Consider the following 17,544-nt stretch of genomic DNA (forward strand, 5'->3'; position numbering starts at 1 on the left):
TTGAACACCCTGTCTGAGCTTACGCCTGTGGTCCAGCCGGCCACAATGTGGGCTCAATTGCTGATGGTCGGGCCTCCAGAGGGGGCTGCACTTACTGACAGGCCCGGTGTGACTGCTACCTTGGGACTGCTGATCTTCAGGCAACTGCAAAGAAAAGACAGAGTGGGTGCCCTACTGAATGCAGCATTACCACCAGGACAAAAGCGCTCCACAAAAGCCTGCTGGTGGGACACTGCTCTCTCGAGTCTTCGGGCGTGTCATTCAAGTGTCCGGAAACAGGAAAGAGACCCAGACAAGACTGACTCATCCTGTGAAAGAGTAAGACATTTACGACAGAGCATACACGCATTAGGGCATCTGGAGTGACAGAACTGACCCTATACTATATTCATGATACTCCTAAATGCCCCTAGAGGGGAAGAGGGGATCAGAACCGGACGCACCTGTCTGCAGCACATGGTAGTCTGGCATGCCTGCACTATCTTTCCACCCAGACTGTCCATAAAGATGATTTTAGAGCCGCTACGCACATAGCAGGGGGAATCTCAGACCATTCGCTGGTGGAGGTGCAACTTGTTGGTCCGGTTGTGGACTTCATGCTACCCCCAAGGGTTGATCCGTGATATTTAAAAGACAAGACGTTCAAAGCTTGTATGAGCAGACTTCGATTTTAGGGAGAACGGGCGGCCTGTTGAATCAGCTTGCGTGCTATAGGATGAATTCAATCCAGGACACTGACAAAAAGGGGGCGGAAGTACTGGGAGAGACTTCCTGAAAGACCTGACCCTGACAATGCTAACGAATGAGGACCGAGACGCACTAGACCAAGACCTGACAGTAGACTAAATAAATAAGACAATAGGAACCTTGCAAACAGGGCACGCGACGGGGCCTAATGATCTCCCTATAGATTTATATAAAAGCATGAAGGATAAAATCAGGGAGTGCCTCCAGAGGAGGTTTCAGACTGCCTGAAATTAAGGGTGTCTCCCAGAGGACCAAAGAATGTCTGAGGTGGTGGTCATCCTAAAAAAGGACAAACCAGCAACTGAGTGTGGGTCTTATAGACCTCTCTCCCCGCTTAATTTTGAGACTAAGGTCCTTGCGTACGCCCTGGAGATATGCCTGCAGACAGTAATATTTACAACAAGGGGTGGTGAGGGACAGAGTCTCTGAATTAAGCAGAAAACTCTCACCCAGTCAAGAGATCAGGGCTAGATCCAACACCGTTTTTTAGCTCACTGCACCATCCCAGTTTCAGAATCTGGCTGTATGCAAATTAGACTGTTCCTGTCCCAGTGCATGATGGGAACAGAGCAAACCAAACTACAAAAGCCAATTCTTACACTGGGAAGGAAACAAGCTCCCGGGGACCGGTTTCTGGCATTACAGCCGTCTTCGGCCCGGTTTGCTTGAATCCTGATGGTGCAATGAGCAAGGGTCTCACATCTGAGAATACCCTTCCACGCTTAGGGTGGACAAAAATATTTACAACAAGGGGTGGTGAGGGACAGAGTCTCTGAATTAAGCAGAAAACTCTCACCCAGTCAAGAGATCAGGGCTAGATCCAACACCGTTTTTTAGCTCACTGCACCATCCCAGTTTCAGAATCTGGCTGTATGCAAATTAGACTGTTCCTGTCCCAGTGCATGATGGGAACAGAGCAAACCAAACTACAAAAGCCAATTCTTACACTGGGAAGGAAACAAGCTCCCGGGGACCGGTTTCTGGCATTACAGCCGTCTTCGGCCCGGTTTGCTTGAATCCTGATGGTGCAATGAGCAAGGGTCTCACATCTGAGAATACCCTTCCACGCTTAGGGTGGACAAAAATATTTACAACAAGGGGTGGTGAGGGACAGAGTCTCTGAATTAAGCAGAAAACTCTCACCCAGTCAAGAGATCAGGGCTAGATCCAACACCGTTTTTTAGCTCACTGCACCATCCCAGTTTCAGAATCTGGCTGTATGCAAATTAGACTGTTCCTGTCCCAGTGCATGATGGGAACAGAGCAAACCAAACTACAAAAGCCAATTCTTACACTGGGAAGGAAACAAGCTCCCGGGGACCGGTTTCTGGCATTACAGCCGTCTTCGGCCCGGTTTGCTTGAATCCTGATGGTGCAATGAGCAAGGGTCTCACATCTGAGAATACCCTTCCACGCTTAGGGTGGACAAAAATATTTACAACAAGGGGTGGTGAGGGACAGAGTCTCTGAATTAAGCAGAAAACTCTCACCCAGTCAAGAGATCAGGGCTAGATCCAACACCGTTTTTTAGCTCACTGCACCATCCCAGTTTCAGAATCTGGCTGTATGCAAATTAGACTGTTCCTGTCCCAGTGCATGATGGGAACAGAGCAAACCAAACTACAAAAGCCAATTCTTACACTGGGAAGGAAACAAGCTCCCGGGGACCGGTTTCTGGCATTACAGCCGTCTTCGGCCCGGTTTGCTTGAATCCTGATGGTGCAATGAGCAAGGGTCTCACATCTGAGAATACCCTTCCACGCTTAGGGTGGACAAAAATATTTACAACAAGGGGTGGTGAGGGACAGAGTCTCTGAATTAAGCAGAAAACTCTCACCCAGTCAAGAGATCAGGGCTAGATCCAACACCGTTTTTTAGCTCACTGCACCATCCCAGTTTCAGAATCTGGCTGTATGCAAATTAGACTGTTCCTGTCCCAGTGCATGATGGGAACAGAGCAAACCAAACTACAAAAGCCAATTCTTACACTGGGAAGGAAACAAGCTCCCGGGGACCGGTTTCTGGCATTACAGCCGTCTTCGGCCCGGTTTGCTTGAATCCTGATGGTGCAATGAGCAAGGGTCTCACATCTGAGAATACCCTTCCACGCTTAGGGTGGACAAAAATATTTACAACAAGGGGTGGTGAGGGACAGAGTCTCTGAATTAAGCAGAAAACTCTCACCCAGTCAAGAGATCAGGGCTAGATCCAACACCGTTTTTTAGCTCACTGCACCATCCCAGTTTCAGAATCTGGCTGTATGCAAATTAGACTGTTCCTGTCCCAGTGCATGATGGGAACAGAGCAAACCAAACTACAAAAGCCAATTCTTACACTGGGAAGGAAACAAGCTCCCGGGGACCGGTTTCTGGCATTACAGCCGTCTTCGGCCCGGTTTGCTTGAATCCTGATGGTGCAATGAGCAAGGGTCTCACATCTGAGAATACCCTTCCACGCTTAGGGTGGACAAAAATATTTACAACAAGGGGTGGTGAGGGACAGAGTCTCTGAATTAAGCAGAAAACTCTCACCCAGTCAAGAGATCAGGGCTAGATCCAACACCGTTTTTTAGCTCACTGCACCATCCCAGTTTCAGAATCTGGCTGTATGCAAATTAGACTGTTCCTGTCCCAGTGCATGATGGGAACAGAGCAAACCAAACTACAAAAGCCAATTCTTACACTGGGAAGGAAACAAGCTCCCGGGGACCGGTTTCTGGCATTACAGCCGTCTTCGGCCCGGTTTGCTTGAATCCTGATGGTGCAATGAGCAAGGGTCTCACATCTGAGAATACCCTTCCACGCTTAGGGTGGACAAAAATATTTACAACAAGGGGTGGTGAGGGACAGAGTCTCTGAATTAAGCAGAAAACTCTCACCCAGTCAAGAGATCAGGGCTAGATCCAACACCGTTTTTTAGCTCACTGCACCATCCCAGTTTCAGAATCTGGCTGTATGCAAATTAGACTGTTCCTGTCCCAGTGCATGATGGGAACAGAGCAAACCAAACTACAAAAGCCAATTCTTACACTGGGAAGGAAACAAGCTCCCGGGGACCGGTTTCTGGCATTACAGCCGTCTTCGGCCCGGTTTGCTTGAATCCTGATGGTGCAATGAGCAAGGGTCTCACATCTGAGAATACCCTTCCACGCTTAGGGTGGACAAAAATATTTACAACAAGGGGTGGTGAGGGACAGAGTCTCTGAATTAAGCAGAAAACTCTCACCCAGTCAAGAGATCAGGGCTAGATCCAACACCGTTTTTTAGCTCACTGCACCATCCCAGTTTCAGAATCTGGCTGTATGCAAATTAGACTGTTCCTGTCCCAGTGCATGATGGGAACAGAGCAAACCAAACTACAAAAGCCAATTCTTACACTGGGAAGGAAACAAGCTCCCGGGGACCGGTTTCTGGCATTACAGCCGTCTTCGGCCCGGTTTGCTTGAATCCTGATGGTGCAATGAGCAAGGGTCTCACATCTGAGAATACCCTTCCACGCTTAGGGTGGACAAAAATATTTACAACAAGGGGTGGTGAGGGACAGAGTCTCTGAATTAAGCAGAAAACTCTCACCCAGTCAAGAGATCAGGGCTAGATCCAACACCGTTTTTTAGCTCACTGCACCATCCCAGTTTCAGAATCTGGCTGTATGCAAATTAGACTGTTCCTGTCCCAGTGCATGATGGGAACAGAGCAAACCAAACTACAAAAGCCAATTCTTACACTGGGAAGGAAACAAGCTCCCGGGGACCGGTTTCTGGCATTACAGCCTTCTTCGGCCCGGTTTGCTTGAATCCTGATGGTGCAATGAGCAAGGGTCTCACATCTGAGAATACCCTTCCACGCTTAGGGTGGACAAAAATATTTACAACAAGGGGTGGTGAGGGACAGAGTCTCTGAATTAAGCAGAAAACTCTCACCCAGTCAAGAGATCAGGGCTAGATCCAACACCGTTTTTTAGCTCACTGCACCATCCCAGTTTCAGAATCTGGCTGTATGCAAATTAGACTGTTCCTGTCCCAGTGCATGATGGGAACAGAGCAAACCAAACTACAAAAGCCAATTCTTACACTGGGAAGGAAACAAGCTCCCGGGGACCGGTTTCTGGCATTACAGCCGTCTTCGGCCCGGTTTGCTTGAATCCTGATGGTGCAATGAGCAAGGGTCTCACATCTGAGAATACCCTTCCACGCTTAGGGTGGACAAAAATATTTACAACAAGGGGTGGTGAGGGACAGAGTCTCTGAATTAAGCAGAAAACTCTCACCCAGTCAAGAGATCAGGGCTAGATCCAACACCGTTTTTTAGCTCACTGCACCATCCCAGTTTCAGAATCTGGCTGTATGCAAATTAGACTGTTCCTGTCCCAGTGCATGATGGGAACAGAGCAAACCAAACTACAAAAGCCAATTCTTACACTGGGAAGGAAACAAGCTCCCGGGGACCGGTTTCTGGCATTACAGCCGTCTTCGGCCCGGTTTGCTTGAATCCTGATGGTGCAATGAGCAAGGGTCTCACATCTGAGAATACCCTTCCACGCTTAGGGTGGACAAAAATATTTACAACAAGGGGTGGTGAGGGACAGAGTCTCTGAATTAAGCAGAAAACTCTCACCCAGTCAAGAGATCAGGGCTAGATCCAACACCGTTTTTTAGCTCACTGCACCATCCCAGTTTCAGAATCTGGCTGTATGCAAATTAGACTGTTCCTGTCCCAGTGCATGATGGGAACAGAGCAAACCAAACTACAAAAGCCAATTCTTACACTGGGAAGGAAACAAGCTCCCGGGGACCGGTTTCTGGCATTACAGCCGTCTTCGGCCCGGTTTGCTTGAATCCTGATGGTGCAATGAGCAAGGGTCTCACATCTGAGAATACCCTTCCACGCTTAGGGTGGACAAAAATATTTACAACAAGGGGTGGTGAGGGACAGAGTCTCTGAATTAAGCAGAAAACTCTCACCCAGTCAAGAGATCAGGGCTAGATCCAACACCGTTTTTTAGCTCACTGCACCATGTAAATGTAAATGTAAATGTGTTTCGATTTATATAGCGCTACACTTTAACCCAGGGGTCTCAAGGCACTTGCTTAGGGAACCCGTCCTGGTATTCCCCTGTGAGATACCCCGGCCGGGTATCCACAAGGTGAAAGCCAGGCATCCCACCGCGAGGGGCCGTTGTGGAGATTAAGCAAGCTATTGCCCAGAGTCGCAGAGTGTGACCCCGTGAGTCGAGTAGGCACCGGAGCGAGAATTGTCGACTCCGTGCAATTTTGAGCCCGAGACCCGCCGAGGCGGGGAATCGAACCCTGGTCCACGGCCGATCTCAGCTTCCGGGTCTGCCGCCTCTAACCACTGAGCCACGCTTCTCCACAATCCCAGTTTCAGAATCTGGCTGTATGCAAATTAGACTGTTCCTGTCCCAGTGCATGATGGGAACAGAGCAAACCAAACTACAAAAGCCAATTCTTACACTGGGAAGGAAACAAGCTCCCGGGGACCGGTTTCTGGCATTACAGCCGTCTTCGGCCCGGTTTGCTTGAATCCTGACGGTGCAATGAGCAAGGGTCTCACATCTGAGAATACCCTTCCACGCTTAGGGTGGACAAAAATATTTACAACAAGGGGTGGTGAGGGACAGAGTCTCTGAATTAAGCAGAAAACTCTCACCCAGTCAAGAGATCAGGGCTAGATCCAACACCGTTTTTTAGCTCACTGCACCATCCCAGTTTCAGAATCTGGCTGTATGCAAATTAGACTGTTCCTGTCCCAGTGCATGATGGGAACAGAGCAAACCAAACTACAAAAGCCAATTCTTACACTGGGAAGGAAACAAGCTCCCGGGGACCGGTTTCTGGCATTACAGCCGTCTTCGGCCCGGTTTGCTTGAATCCTGACTGTGCAATGAGCAAGGGTCTCACATCTGAGAATACCCTTCCACGCTTAGGGTGGACAAAAATATTTACAACAAGGGGTGGTGAGGGACAGAGTCTCTGAATTAAGCAGAAAACTCTCACCCAGTCAAGAGATCAGGGCTAGATCCAACACCGTTTTTTAGCTCACTGCACCCCCTTTTCTAAATCGTTTTTGGCCACTATAGGTGTGGCAGGGTATACTCAGACATGAGTCCCTTTCTCACTGCTCCATCAGGATTCAAGCAAGCCGGGCCGAAGAAGGCTGAAATGCCAGAAACCGGTCCCCGGTAGCTTGTCTCCTTTCTGGTGAAGAATTGGCTTGGTAGTTTAGTCTGCCCTGTTCCCATGATGCACTGGGCCAGGGACAGACTGATTTGCATATAGCCAGGTTCTGAGCTGGGATGGGGCAGTGAGATAAATAACGGTGATGGATCAAGCCCTGATCTTTGGACTGGGTAAGAGTGGTCTGTTTAACTCAGACACTCTGTTCATCACCACCCCCTTTTCTAAATCGTTTTTGGCCACTATAGGTGTGGCAGGGTATACTCAGACATGAGTCCCTTTCTCACTGCTCCATCAGGATTCAAGCAAGCCGGGCCGAAGAAGGCTGAAATGCCAGAAACCGGTCCCCGGTAGCTTGTCTCCTTTCTGGTGAAGAATTGGCTTGGTAGTTTAGTCTGCCCTGTTCCCATGATGCACTGGGCCAGGGACAGACTGATTTGCATATAGCCAGGTTCTGAGCTGGGATGGGGCAGTGAGATAAATAACGGTGATGGATCAAGCCCTGATCTTTGGACTGGGTAAGAGTGGTCTGTTTAACTCAGACACTCTGTTCATCACCACCCCCTTTTCTAAATCGTTTTTGGCCACTATAGGTGTGGCAGGGTATACTCAGACATGAGTCCCTTTCTCACTGCTCCATCAGGATTCAAGCAAGCCGGGCCGAAGAAGGCTGAAATGCCAGAAACCGGTCCCCGGTAGCTTGTCTCCTTTCTGGTGAAGAATTGGCTTGGTAGTTTAGTCTGCCCTGTTCCCATGATGCACTGGGCCAGGGACAGACTGATTTGCATATAGCCAGGTTCTGAGCTGGGATGGGGCAGTGAGATAAATAACGGTGATGGATCAAGCCCTGATCTTTGGACTGGGTAAGAGTGGTCTGTTTAACTCAGACACTCTGTTCATCACCACCCCCTTTTCTAAATCGTTTTTGGCCACTATAGGTGTGGCAGGGTATACTCAGACATGAGTCCCTTTCTCACTGCTCCATCAGGATTCAAGCAAGCCGGGCCGAAGAAGGCTGAAATGCCAGAAACCGGTCCCCGGTAGCTTGTCTCCTTTCTGGTGAAGAATTGGCTTGGTAGTTTAGTCTGCCCTGTTCCCATGATGCACTGGGCCAGGGACAGACTGATTTGCATATAGCCAGGTTCTGAGCTGGGATGGGGCAGTGAGATAAATAACGGTGATGGATCAAGCCCTGATCTTTGGACTGGGTAAGAGTGGTCTGTTTAACTCAGACACTCTGTTCATCACCACCCCCTTTTCTAAATCGTTTTTGGCCACTATAGGTGTGGCAGGGTATACTCAGACATGAGTCCCTTTCTCACTGCTCCATCAGGATTCAAGCAAGCCGGGCCGAAGAAGGCTGAAATGCCAGAAACCGGTCCCCGGTAGCTTGTCTCCTTTCTGGTGAAGAATTGGCTTGGTAGTTTAGTCTGCCCTGTTCCCATGATGCACTGGGCCAGGGACAGACTGATTTGCATATAGCCAGGTTCTGAGCTGGGATGGGGCAGTGAGATAAATAACGGTGATGGATCAAGCCCTGATCTTTGGACTGGGTAAGAGTGGTCTGTTTAACTCAGACACTCTGTTCATCACCACCCCCTTTTCTAAATCGTTTTTGGCCACTATAGGTGTGGCAGGGTATACTCAGACATGAGTCCCTTTCTCACTGCTCCATCAGGATTCAAGCAAGCCGGGCCGAAGAAGGCTGAAATGCCAGAAACCGGTCCCCGGTAGCTTGTCTCCTTTCTGGTGAAGAATTGGCTTGGTAGTTTAGTCTGCCCTGTTCCCATGATGCACTGGGCCAGGGACAGACTGATTTGCATATAGCCAGGTTCTGAGCTGGGATGGGGCAGTGAGATAAATAACGGTGATGGATCAAGCCCTGATCTTTGGACTGGGTAAGAGTGGTCTGTTTAACTCAGACACTCTGTTCATCACCACCCCTTTTTCTAAATCGTTTTTGGCCACTATAGGTGTGGCAGGGTATACTCAGACATGAGTCCCTTTCTCACTGCTCCATCAGGATTCAAGCAAGCCGGGCCGAAGAAGGCTGAAATGCCAGAAACCGGTCCCCGGTAGCTTGTCTCCTTTCTGGTGAAGAATTGGCTTGGTAGTTTAGTCTGCCCTGTTCCCATGATGCACTGGGCCAGGGACAGACTGATTTGCATATAGCCAGGTTCTGAGCTGGGATGGGGCAGTGAGATAAATAACGGTGATGGATCAAGCCCTGATCTTTTGACTGGGTAAGAGTGGTCTGTTTAACTCAGACACTCTGTTCATCACCACCCCCTTTTCTATACCCCCTTTTCTAAATCGTTTTTGGCCACTATAGGTGTGGCAGGGTATACTCAGACATGAGTCCCTTTCTCACTGCTCCATCAGGATTCAAGCAAGCCGGGCCGAAGAAGGCTGAAATGCCAGAAACCGGTCCCCGGTAGCTTGTCTCCTTTCTGGTGAAGAATTGGCTTGGTAGTTTAGTCTGCCCTGTTCCCATGATGCACTGGGCCAGGGACAGACTGATTTGCATATAGCCAGGTTCTGAGCTGGGATGGGGCAGTGAGATAAATAACGGTGATGGATCAAGCCCTGATCTTTGGACTGGGTAAGAGTGGTCTGTTTAACTCAGACACTCTGTTCATCACCACCCCCTTTTCTAAATCGTTTTTGGCCACTATAGGTGTGGCAGGGTATACTCAGACATGAGTCCCTTTCTCACTGCTCCATCAGGATTCAAGCAAGCCGGGCCGAAGAAGGCTGAAATGCCAGAAACCGGTCCCCGGTAGCTTGTCTCCTTTCTGGTGAAGAATTGGCTTGGTAGTTTAGTCTGCCCTGTTCCCATGATGCACTGGGCCAGGGACAGACTGATTTGCATATAGCCAGGTTCTGAGCTGGGATGGGGCAGTGAGATAAATAACGGTGATGGATCAAGCCCTGATCTTTGGACTGGGTAAGAGTGGTCTGTTTAACTCAGACACTCTGTTCATCACCACCCCCTTTTCTAAATCGTTGCAGACAGTAATTGCAACAGTGGTTCATCCTGATCAATCGGGATTCATGCCACACCAGGGAACGCGCTTATATCTCCGACACCTTAATGGCGTACCACATCCAACAGGGGATTCCTTTGCTGAACCAGTGGCGCTGCTGTCAAGCTCTTGTATGTGGACCCTCTAGTGCGCATGCGCGTCAATAAAACATCCTCCCGAGTTTTTGCCGTCCGACAGGGATGTTCCTTGTCTCCTATGTTCTTCTCACGTGCGTGGATTCGCCAGGACCTCTCATATGGGGTATTCCAGTTGATCAGGAGTGGGATGAGAGAATCTCCCTCTACGCTGACGTTTTGCTGTAGGTCAAGTAATCAGCCTTCTCGAGTGAACAAATCCTACACATTTTTCTACTACATGGCTTTAAATATTTGGGCGTGTTTATTACAACAGAGTCACAGGCAGAAGCATACTTCCGAAATTAGACCAACTTTGCTGGGACACCCCACACTTGTGGGCGCTCCCGCTTTCCTTACTTGACCGGGTGGTCCTATTTAAAGTGATGACCCTCCAGGGTCTCCTGTACATCGTGAAAAAAATGTCCTTCAAGATCCCACCAAACATTTTCTTTCAAAGGGTAGACCGAGAACTTTGGCTCCTGTTGTGGGATGGTGGCACTTCACGCTGAGTAAGGTGCAGAGGGGAATTTATTAAGGTGGAATGGCGTCCGGAGCATTCACAAGTATTACTGGGCCACGCAGCTGATGGCTGTCAACATCTGGGTGTTTGTGGACCGTGAGGATCCAACTAACCGGGTAGATAGATTGACCATGGGCAAGAGAGGTTACCCCACCCTGGTGCTGTATCGAAGAAAGTATGAGTGCACCCTACCTACTCATACCTAAACAGTGGTAAGGGTGTGGAGAGAGGCTACCAAGTGTTTAGGCTGAGAAGGTAAGCTGACTGAAATGATTCCACTGTATGGTGGTGATCTCTTAAGTGCAGTGGGAGGATTGCAGGGCTTCACAAAATGGGGATTGATTAGCTTGGAGCGGCCGGGCGATGTGTGGAGGGGACAGGCGCTTGTGCCCTTCACAATCCTACAACAAAAGTATGAATTAGGTGACTAAAAACGGTTCTGACATTTGCAGGTGGGTCACGCTCTGCAAGGTCACATCTCGGAAGGGGAGAAGTTGCCTGATGCATCCCCAGCTGCTAACTAATCCCCTGACCGAAAAAGCAATCTCAACCATCTATAGGAAGTTGATCTACAATTCTCTGAATCCCTTGGGGATGTTTCAGGCGGCCATTCACCAACTTTTGTTATTTTCAAGAACAAGCTTCCAAAGCTGGAGTTTGTTTTTAAAAAGCAATAACTAATGACCCTCACACCCCTAGAACTGTCTCCCTGATTAATTTACTCCCAGGAAGTGGGATTCATTTAAAAACAAATTCTCATCACGACTGCCAGGTATTCCCTGGTGGTCCTGAATAAGAGAAAAATACATCAAACTGCCTGATCTAGAGAGGAAGGGCCATCCGATGTATTTACAGGCAGACCATCCGTTTGTTGGACAGAGTACTCCACCACGCTTGTGAAGGAGTACCCTGCTCATCAAACTCTAAATCAAGACCTTTATCTTGTCTGTGCTATGCATGTATCTCTAGGTCTGCTTCATTGTGTCCATCAGACTTTGTATTATCTACCTGTTATTGAGGCTTGTGTGTTTAGCACAGGTTTATTCTTACGGGCTGTGTGTGTGTGTGGGTTTATTTGAACCCTGCGGTTTAAACTGCACGTGTTGTTTATGCGGTGTTATGTGGTGTTGTCACACCCTTGTAATTATAAAAATTATGTTACAGGTGACCACGTGTTTCTTGCCTGTGACTTCTGAGGAAGTAATGGTGCACAGTTAACACCAGCAACAATGCAAAGTGTCAAGAGCCTGATTTAGAGTTCGCTGGCCGTGTTACTGGCCGGGTTACTCAGACACAAACGTGACGGATATCCTGGCCGCTGTATTACAAGCACCATTGAATATAATACAGGGGAGCCTCATTTCTTTCTTTCGTATTTTCTATGTCCCTTGTTTTTATTATCTTTATTTTACTCTTTTTTTCTCTCTTATTTCTTTTTCTGTTTCTCTCTATTCATGGCTTATCTTTCATTCATTTCTTAATTTAAGAAGGCTTAGCTTCCTAAAGCATTGTATTCATTCATTTGCATTTCTTCTTTCCTGTCATGGGGATGACTGCACAGATATCCTTACAAGTAGGATCTTTTGAATTCTGCATGAACCTGTTTACTAATGGTCCTAGTTGAAGGTGTCATTTAGAAGTTAAATATATGTTTCTGATGTGAGGTAGGGTGGGTATGTGTGAGAATGTGTGTGAGAGAGAGAGAGACAGAGAGAGAGTGTGTGTGTCTGTGTCTGTCCGTCTATGTCTGAGTGTGTGTGAGTACTTGAGCGTGGGGAGCTGGCTCTCACTATGTCTATACCAAAAAGAGGTATAGTGTGCAGAGAGTCAAGTGGATCCCCAGAGATTTTACAGAGGCTCAAGTAGATAATACTAATGCTCTTTTGTGGTAGCGTGGGGGAGCAGTTAGACGTATCCGAGGGTAGTTTTAAGCATTTGTTGTACACACAGTGGCAATAAATGACACACAATCAATGAATAAATCTGAGACCAATTCATACAAGCATTTACAATGCAATAGGTTTCGCATTGACGTGAGTTTGAGCTATTGACATTGCAAATAACAATGCCTTTTATTGAATTTTTTAAAAAAAAACATAAATAAAAGGCATTGTTATTTACAATGTCAATAGCTCAGACTTGTGTCAATGCGAGTCCCATCGCATTCCAAATGCTTGTTTTCATTGGAGTCTAAATGAGCATCTTAATCTGTAGCTGCACAATTATTCAGACCTAATTTCAATTACTCCTGAGCATTTCAGGCTTTTTGTTTCTTTGTCCCCTCACACTTTTACTCGTGCTGCATTTTCACACCTGACAACTGCATTTTGCTTTGTAACTAGTTCCAAGGAAGTTCAAGTTCAAGTTCAGAAATTTGTATAGCGCACTACTCACCCATAGGGTCTCAAGGCGCTTGTGGGAGGGGGTGCATTATTTATCGAATAACCAGGTTTTAAGTTCCTTTCTGAAGGAAATGTGGTTCTGTGTGAGGCGGAGGTGAGTGGAGAGAGAGTTCCAGGTCTTGGCCGCCAGGTAGGAGAAAGATCTTCCTCCCATGGTGGATCTGTGGATGCGCAGAACTGCTGCAAGCGCTTGGTTGGAGGATCTTAGTTGGTGGGTGGGTGTGTAGAAGGGCAGTCGTGTGTTGAGGCATTCAGGTCCTAGTTTGTAGAGGGCCTTGTGAGCGTGGGTGAGGAGACGGATCGTTATTCTCTTGTTGACGGGAAGCCAGTGGAGGTCTTTCAGGTGGCCGGTAATGTGAGCTTGGCGAGGGATGTCCAATATGAGTCTGACAGATGCGTTTTGGATGCGTTGGAGTTTTTTCTGTAATTTGGCTGTGGTTACGGCGTAGAGGGTGTTTCCATAGTCCAGTCGGCTAGTGACCAGTGCGTGGGTGACCGTCTTTCTTGTTTCGGTGGGGATCCAACGAAGATTTTTTTGAGCATACGGAGTACGTTGAAGCAAGAGGATGAGACGGCGTTAACTTGTCTGGTCATCGAGAGGGAGGAGTCAAGGATGAAGCCCAGGTTGCGTGCGTGGTCTGTGGGTATGGGTGCTGTGCCCAGGGCCGATGGCCACCAAGAGTCGTCCCAGGCAGAGGGTGAAGATCCTAGGCTGAGGACTTCCGTTTTGTCTGAGTTAAGTTTTAGGCGGCTGTTTTTCATCCATTCGGCTACTTCTTTCATGCCTTCGTGTAGGTTGGTTTTGGCGGTGTTAGGGTCTTTGGTGAGGGAAAGGATCAGCTGGGTGTCGTCTGCGTAGGAGATGATGTTGAGGTTGTGTTGTCGCGCGATGGATGCGAGGGGACTCATGTAAACGTTGAAGAGGGTGGGACTGAGTGATGATCCTTGTGGGACTCCGCAGATGACTTCGGTGGCCTCTGATTTGAAGGGGGGAGTCGGACTCTCTGGGTTCTTCCGGCGAGGAACGAAATGATCCAGTACAAGGCTTTTCCTTGTATTCCGACGTTGCTGAGGCGTTGTATGAGGGTGCTATGGCAGACTGTGTCGAAGGCGGCGGAGAGGTCGAGTAGGATGAGGGCAACTGTTTCTCCATTGTCCAGGAGCGTTCGGATGTCATCTGTCGCTGCGATGAGGGCGGTTTCGGTGCTGTGTTTGGCTCGAAAGCCGGACTGTTAGGGGTCGAGTGAATTGTTGGATTCAAGGAAGGCGGCGAGCTGGCTATTAACGGCTTTCTCAATGACTTTGGCCGGGAAAGGGAGGTGGGAAATGGGGCGGTAGTTCTTAAGTTCAGAGGGGTCAGCTGTGGGTTTCTTCAGCAGGGCACTGAGTTCGGCGTGTTTCCAGCTTTCAGGGAAGGTAGCGGAGTTGAAGGAGCAGTTGATGACATCACGGAGATGGGGTGCGATGATGGAGTCTGCTTTGTTGAAGATGTGGTGGGGACAGGGGTCGGTTGGTGAACCTGAGTGGATGGAGTTCATTAGGCGGATGGTGTCTTCAGTGGTGATTGGGTTCCAGGCGCTGAGGTTGTTAGAGAGCGGTTCGGGTTTGGAAATGGGTGGGGTGGGCTGTTCTTTCGAAATGTTCTTAAAGCTGTTATGTATGTCAGTGATTTTGTTGAAGAAGAAAGAGGATAACGAGTCGCAGAGGTCTTGGGAGGGAGTAATGTCGTTTGAGGCTGCGGTGGGGTTGGTAAATTCTTTGACGATGTTGAATAGTTCCTTGGTGTTTTGGGCGTTGTTGTCGAGTCGATCCTTAAATGCTGATTTCTTGGTGGATCGGATCAATTGGTGGTGTTTGCGGGTGGCTGCCTTGAAGGTGGTCAGGTTGTCAGTGGTTGGCTTTTTTCTCCATGTTTTTTCGAGAGTACGGCATAGTTTCTTGGAATTCTTAAGGTCATCGTTGAACCAGGGGGCCTTTTTGCTACCTTGTTTGATCTGGTGGTTTTTTAGGGGTGCTAGTTCGTCAGCGCTGTGAGTGATCCATTGTTTGAGTTTGGTGGCAGCTTCGTTTGGGTCCGATGAGAGGGCTGGAGGGTTTTGGTTGAGCGATGTGAGGAGTTGGTCGGTGGTGATTTTGTTCCAGTTTCTTCGAGGAGCAGGTTGTGGGGGGTTGTGAGTCGTGGTAGTTTTGTAGCTGAAGTGAACTTAGCTGTGGTCCGTCCAATGGAGAGCTGTGGTATGATTGAAGGAGATGTGTTTGCTGGAGGTGAAGATAGGGTCGAGCGTGTGTCCGGCTAAGTGGGTGGGGGTGTCAACAAGTTGTTTGAGTCCGAGATTGGCCAGGTTGTCCAGAAGGGTGGTGGTGTTGCAGTCGTTTTTCTTTTCCAGGTGGAAGTTGAAGTCTCCCAGTAGAATGTAGTTCCCGAAGGGGAGGGCATGTGGGCTGATGAAGTCGGTGATGTCTTCGCTGAATTGTTTACGGGTTCCTGGTGGTCTGTAGATGAGGGTGCCTCTAAGTGTGGACCTGGGGTCGGTGTGGATCTGGAAGTGGAGGTGTTCGGCGGTTGTAAGGTGGTCGTCGAAGCTCGTCGTGATTCTGATGGTGTTCTTATGGACGATGGCGCTGCCGCCTCCTGTTTGGTTGGTACGGTCTTTTCGGATGATCTTGTAAGCGTCCGGGATGGCTATGGCGATGTCGGGCGCTGATGAAGCGTTCATCCAGGTTTCTGTAAGGAAGGCGATGTCCGGTGACGTAGTGTCGAGTAGGTCCCAGAGTTCTGTGGCGTGTTTGTGGATCGAGCGGGTGTTTAGCAGGATGCATTTCAGGTGGTTAGAGTCGGAGCTGTGTATGGAGCTTCGTAGCATTGTGGTGTGCGTCCGGGGTTAAGGGCTAGGAGGGTGGTGGAGTCAAACGTAATGCGGGAGGAGTGTGGTTTGCGGGGGCCAGGGGGTATGGCGCTGGGCGCGGTCCAGGCGCGGACGGGCGTAGACGGGCTTACCTTTGGCGCACCTTCAGCGCGCATGGGGCGCGACCGCTGCGCGTGAACGCTGCGCGCGAATGCATCTGTCATATATGGATAGTGGAAGGGGAGGGGCGAGGGAGGAGCAGCTGGGAGGCGGGTGCGTGGTGGAGAGGGCGGGCTCCAGGCACAACAACAACCACAATGGCGGCAGAAACGAAACCGCAAACCGGTTGGGGGAAATATATTATTAAATTATGCTGTGGGCAGAGAGGCGCTTAAGGAATGGGGTACAATATGATTTAAAACGATCAGGCCCTTTACATAAAGAATGCGAGCAGGCAATAGAGGCACTTTACATAAGGAGTAACAGCGAGCGTGTCCGAACGGCAACATAAGAAGAGGGACAGTAACGTCAAAGAGGGAGGCTGAGACGAGGGGCGAGAACAAAGGAGAGGACCCGCTCCTCTCTGGAGGTTTGAGGTTCAGCAGAAGAGAGGACAAGGGAAGGAACACTAGAGGGTGTGCTGTGATCCAAGGGAGAGGTTGAGACCAGGTAATAGCGGATCGAGCAGATTGCAGAGAGAAACGAGTATGTCGATGGGTCGGGCCACTAAACTTTCGATCCCTATATCTGTCACAGAACGGACTAGGCGCCAACGGGCAGAGCAGCACAAACACAGTTAAACAAACAAAACAATAGCTAGTAGTAGTGTTCTTGAAAAACCGGATGTTAAATCCCAAACTTGCAAAGTTAAATGTGAAACTACAAGACCCAGAATGAAATACGCTGCTGCCCAAAAGAACAGGACTGGCATTAGGGGCCACCCAATGCATTTACCCACTTGGCAGCTAATATCAGTTTGTGAGGTGGGATAATGACGGTAAAGTCCATCTGCATTTGATCAGTGATACAAATGTAGTAGCATGCAGGACCCTTTATAATAGCAGAAAGCGTCCTCCCTTTCAGCGTGTGATGTCACAGTCTGAGCCCACCCCCCACCTTATTATGTTGTGCACGCCCAACCTCTGCTTGTCGCCAGATGCTCGAAGTGAAGATGAGGTGACACAACTGTTTGTTGAATTTTTTTTAGGGAAGAACTACATAGAACTCAGCCCCAAAACCTGCTCTCGCAGTCAGACCAGCAGCAGGATGAAACAAACTATCCTAATGGGCTGAGCAAGGGTGCCCAGCTTGGAGGTTCCCGCCAGCTTAACAGCCCCGGCATCCTGCGCCAGCAGCCCCGGTCGTGTAACTACAATTTTTAAATATGTATAAACATTGCCAATTTAATAAAATAATTATTAGGCATCTGCCTGCAGGAGTATGCACTACACTCCTGGCAAAGACTGTGGCACGCAATCGGCGGCAGGTGAGAGGCGAGGGTGTCACCGCGCCGACTGGGGGTGCGTGAGTCACCGTCTACTGCTGATGCGTCCCTAGAAACCAAATCCAAGCCCATGCCACTTTCTGTAAGGAGGCAACTCACTCATCACCTGCCCGTCCCTGAGGACTCCGCCTGCACGCCCCCGTCGTCTGCGCGTGCCTCTTTAATTACC

Source organism: Lissotriton vulgaris, chromosome 1_1 (assembly GCF_964263255.1).
Source record: "Lissotriton vulgaris chromosome 1_1, aLisVul1.2, whole genome shotgun sequence".
NCBI classification, from domain to species: Eukaryota; Metazoa; Chordata; class Amphibia; order Caudata; family Salamandridae; genus Lissotriton; species Lissotriton vulgaris.